The sequence below is a fragment of the Mus pahari genome, chromosome 8 (assembly GCF_900095145.1).
Source record: "Mus pahari chromosome 8, PAHARI_EIJ_v1.1, whole genome shotgun sequence".
In the NCBI taxonomy this organism is placed as follows: domain Eukaryota; kingdom Metazoa; phylum Chordata; class Mammalia; order Rodentia; family Muridae; genus Mus; species Mus pahari.
Window position 1 is genome coordinate 54,527,183 of NC_034597.1, and position 4,650 is coordinate 54,531,832.

The following is a 4,650-nucleotide window of genomic DNA, read 5'->3' on the forward strand; positions in this document are numbered from 1 at the left end:
GAGTTCCAGGACAGCCAGGGCTATAGAAAGAAACCCTGTCTCAAAAAACCAAAAAAAAAAAAAAAAAAAAAAAGTCTTAATATAATTCTGTTATTAGCTGCCCATAGCCACAGCAAAACAGAAAGGTAAGGTCTGCACGAATGCACACACATGCATCATACACACACACACACACACACACACACACACACCATGGAGGATCCAGGACACCAGGCAAACCCCAATCCCTTCTGTACCCCTTCCCCAAGGGTACAGCCTTCTGCCTCTCAAACCTGCCTAAATCCTTATCTTTCTTTGCTGTCTCTACAGGAAATTTTCTGCTGTGTTTAATCCTGCAAGGCTGGACACCTGTCTAGGAAAGGCCAGCACTGGCCGAGTGGCAGCATCTTAGGGCTAATGTCCTCTCATGCTAATTGGTACTGCCAGCCACACCCATCTTCAATCGAACTGGGTTTACACAACTCAATCATAGGCCTTCTGCAACTAGTAAGGACCAACAGCCAAGGCAGCCACCACTATCCCCCAAAAGAAAAAAGATGGGGGGGGGGTTAGTAAAGTTCCAGGTTCAGTGGCACCTCCCACTCGGGCCCCAGAGCTCTGAGCAGCAGTTCCTCCATCCCCACACAGAGGCCTCCAGGGTATCAGGGCCAGGGTAGTCTCTTGTCTCCTTACCCTCAGAAACAGACAAAAGCGTCACCATGTTGAGAGACTTTAAGCAGACAACCTAGAAAAGGCATCTGGTCAAAAAAAAAAAATCTCTGTTAACCTCATTCATGTCACTTAAAAAAATTATATCGGGAAAGGCTGGAATTTACATACTGGCCACCGAAAGCAAGAAAGCTTCAGGAGGGAGCTACTTACTGTCTGGGAAAATCTTCCTACCCGTGTCTTGCTTTCACCTGCTGCGGTTGGGAAACCACGGGAGGAACCCGGGACAGCCAGCCTCAGCTTGCTCCCTGATGAAAAGGGTGTGGGGGCCCTCCCAAGCCATCCTTCGGGACAATCGCATCCCAGATTACTAGACAAACCAGTTTTCTGGGTGCCGCGTTCCCACTCCTATTCCTGAGAGGTCGAGCACTGCTAAGAGCAGGAGGAAGCGGGAGGCGGCTTGCCACCTGGGACTGCGCAGGGGCCCATCTCTCCCCTCGCGGCCCACAAAGCAGTGGCGCCCTGCGGTCGTTCCGGACCCCAACCCAGACAGCAGACTTCGCTGGTCGTCCCGTGCCCGGAAAGAGGTCCAATTCACGGGTACAGGCGCGGCAGGGGACCTTCTCCTACACTGACCTGCAGATACAGAAGACTGGATGCTGAGAACGCCACGCGGGAGCCGGAGCAGCACGTGCGGAGTCAAGAGTTTGGTTCTGCCTTTTATCCTCTCTCTGCTCTGGACCCGCCTCGCCGCGGGAGCTATGCCTCCCTCCTACCTCACCCCACCTCACCTCCGCCCCAGGCCGCTTGTGGCAAGCCCACACCTACATCTCGGACAGAGCTGACCTTGCAGCTGCACCAGGACGCGGCCACTCCCCTTCCACAATTGACTGGGGTTAGAATTTGGGACTGGCAAGCCGCAGCTGGGAAGATCTGCTATGGGCCTGTGTCTGGTGGCACCTCCACCAAGAGCCAGGCACTTAGTCATTTCTGGTTCCTAGGAACACTGATGTTAAATTAAGTGGCTTTCAAGGCAAGCACTAAGCAGGATGGGGCAGCATCTCAGAAAGAAGGGCTTAGAAATTCTGAGCGGCAGCCTCAAGCCAGATCCCCAGTGTACACACATGACCAAGAAGGGCTCCCATCTGGAGCTGAAAGGGGCCTGGTGTGAGTGTATCTCCTCTGGCAGTCCAATGTTGTAGCTGTCCTGCTCCAGCAAAAATATTTTAAGTCCAATCACAGGAGGTAGGGTAGGTGTGAGCCACAGTGTGCCTGAGGAGGTTGGTAGACTATTTGTCAGGGTCTGGAAATTGAACCCAGATCGTCAAACATCTTTATCAAGTCACTACCTGGAAGTTGGACTTGGGGGCATGAAGTGAGTTTCCCAGGAAGGGGTGGAGGGAGACAGGGGACAGCACTAATGTTAAACATTTCCCAAGGCCGACTGACTTATTAACTGATAGTGGAAAGCCAGACTATTCCAGGTTGGGAGCCAAAATGATCTCTGGCTATCTTAGTCTCTGGGTAGCCTTTTATGGCCCACCCCTCTGTTTGACCTAAGATCCTTGTGACTATTAGGTAAATCCTTTGGGAATGTACAAACAAGACCCCCTAGCTTCCAACAATCCTGTGCTGGTTAATTTTTTGTCAACAAGACACAAGCTAGACTTACCGGAGAAGAAGGCACCTCAACTGAGAAATTGCCTTCATCAGACTGGCCTGTAGGTAAATCTGGGAGAGGGGTTGGGAGGGGGCATTTGCTTGACTGATGTGGCAGGGCCCAGCCCACTGTGTACCTGGCACCACTAGGCAGTTACCTAAGTTGTGTAAGAAAGAAGGCTAAGCAAGCTAAGGGGAGCAAGCCAGGAAGCAGCACGTTGCTTCCGCCACGGTCTCCGCCTCAGCTCCTCTCCTGGCATCTCTTCATGATGAGCTATAACAGAAGCTCTCAACCTGTAGGTTCTTTTTGGGGTGTGTGTGCCAAATGCCAGATATCCTAGATATCAGATGTTTACATTACACGTCATAACAGTAGCAAAATTACAGTTATGAAGTAGCGACAAAATAACTTTATGGTTGGGGGGTCACCATAGCACAAGGAACTGTATTAAAGGGTTACAGCATTAGGAAGATTGAGAACCACTGAGCTGTGAAATATAACTTATCCTTCCCCCTCGCCCCCCCACAAGTAGCTTTTTGTCATGAGTTTCATCACAGTAATAGAAGCAACAAAGACAATTCCAACTAAGAATGCTTCAGATAATGTCTGAGGGCTAGAGTAGCTCCTTCCTGTCTCCGCTGCTATGGCGAATCTGATGTTTCCACCCATGTATTTTAAAATGTCTTGAGCTGGAGAATCGGCTCAGTGGTTAAGAGCACCAGCTGCTCTTCCGTGGGATCTGTATTGATTCTCAGCACTGACATGGTGGCTAACAACCATCTGTATCCAGTTCCAGGGGATCCTACACCCTCTTCTAGCCTCTAGGGCCACCACAATTCACAAACACACATGCTGGCAAAACATCCATATACATAAAATGATCATTTTGTTAAAGTCTAGAATTTATGATTTTGTTATAAAAAACTTCATGAAACTGTTGCCATGTTGGCATGTGATATTCAGGATCACTTGACTGTGTTTCTAGCCCACGGCTTTCACGTTTGCTCCAGGATGAACTTCCTCCCAGTTGTGAGAGCTGTTTTCTGGGTCAGCGTGATCTCGGTGTGTGTTCCTCTTCCCAGTGTGGTCATGTTGAACAACTCTCTCTCTCTGCTTTTCACTAGTATTTGCCTCTTTGGTAAGTATATTGAGGGTGCGTGACCATGCCTAGATTTTTTTTTTAGGGGTACAGGCCTAAAAGCTCCAGTAACAGAGAGGTTTCTAAGCAGTAGGGGCTTGGGACGAACAGTGAGATCCCAGAGCAAGTAGCAGGTCCAAAAACCAAGTTAAGGAATCTGCCCTGTAACAAGACCTCTAAGGTCCATGGGTCCCACAGTGTGGGGAGACACAGCTGTAAGGTCCCTTCCAACGTCCCTGAAATGATAAAGGTTGGTTTCCCACGTGCAGAAATGCCTACTAGGTCTGAATCCTGGTTGGCTGCCTAAGAGGCTGTGAGAGAGCCATTCTGGGAGCACCCTGTTGGTGGCTTCCTAGTTTCAGAGCCACAGGCTCCTATGCCAGCCTGGCTCTCCAAGCCTGTGCCTGCCTTGAATCCTGTGTTTTTTGGTCAGCAAAGTAAGCCTCTGTGAGCCCAGTTTAGACCGTGGGTGTGATAGTTTGTATATGCTTGCCCCTGGGAAAGGCACTATTAAAAGATGTGGCCTTGTTGGACTAGGTGTGGCCTCAGGGAGTAAGTGTGTCACTGTGGGTGTGGGCTTTAAGACCCTCATCCTAGCTGCCTGGAAGCCAGTGTTCTGCTAGCGGCCTTCAGCTGGCACAGTGCTTACCTAGTATGCACAAAATTCGGGGTGGTGGCATATGCCCTTAATTCTAGCACTAGGGAGATGGAGAGAGGAGCATCAGAAGTTTAAGGTCATTTCATGTTACATTGTAAGTTCAAGGCCAGCCTAAGCTAAAACTCTGTGTCTTGGTCACTGTTCTATTGTTGTGAACAGACACATGACCAAGGCAACTCTTACAAAATAAAGAATTGAATTGGCGACTTGCTTAATGCTACAAAGGTTAGTCCATTCTCATCATGGTGGGGAGCATGACAGCACACAGGCAGACCTGGTGCTGGAAAAACAGTAAGAGATCTATATCCTGATCCATAAACAAAGGGAGTGGGGTGGGAGAGGGAGAGGTATGGCCTCGTAAATCTCAAAGCCCACGCCACTGACACACTTAGAGCCATACCTCCTAATCTTTCTGATCCCTTCAAACAGTGTCACCCCCTGATGTCTATGGGTTTAACTATGGGTTTAAGTAAGCCCATGTGGGCCATTATTCTCTCTCATTCATTCTCTCTCTCTCTCTCTCTCTCTCTCTCTCTCTCTCTCTCT

General features: G+C 49.5%; 1 protein-coding gene across 1 annotated transcript in view; it reads right to left on the reverse strand.

Annotated features, from left to right (window-relative positions):
• LOC110325835 (L-threonine 3-dehydrogenase, mitochondrial) overlaps positions 1 to 1,668 on the reverse strand; it is a 16,559-nt gene extending 14,891 nt beyond the window's left edge. The window contains exon 1 of the mRNA XM_021203974.1: positions 1,285 to 1,668. The gene's annotated coding sequence lies outside the window, so the exon portion shown is untranslated. The remainder of the gene's footprint in view (positions 1 to 1,284) is intronic.
• Positions 1,669 to 4,650: the final 2,982 nt, after the last annotated feature.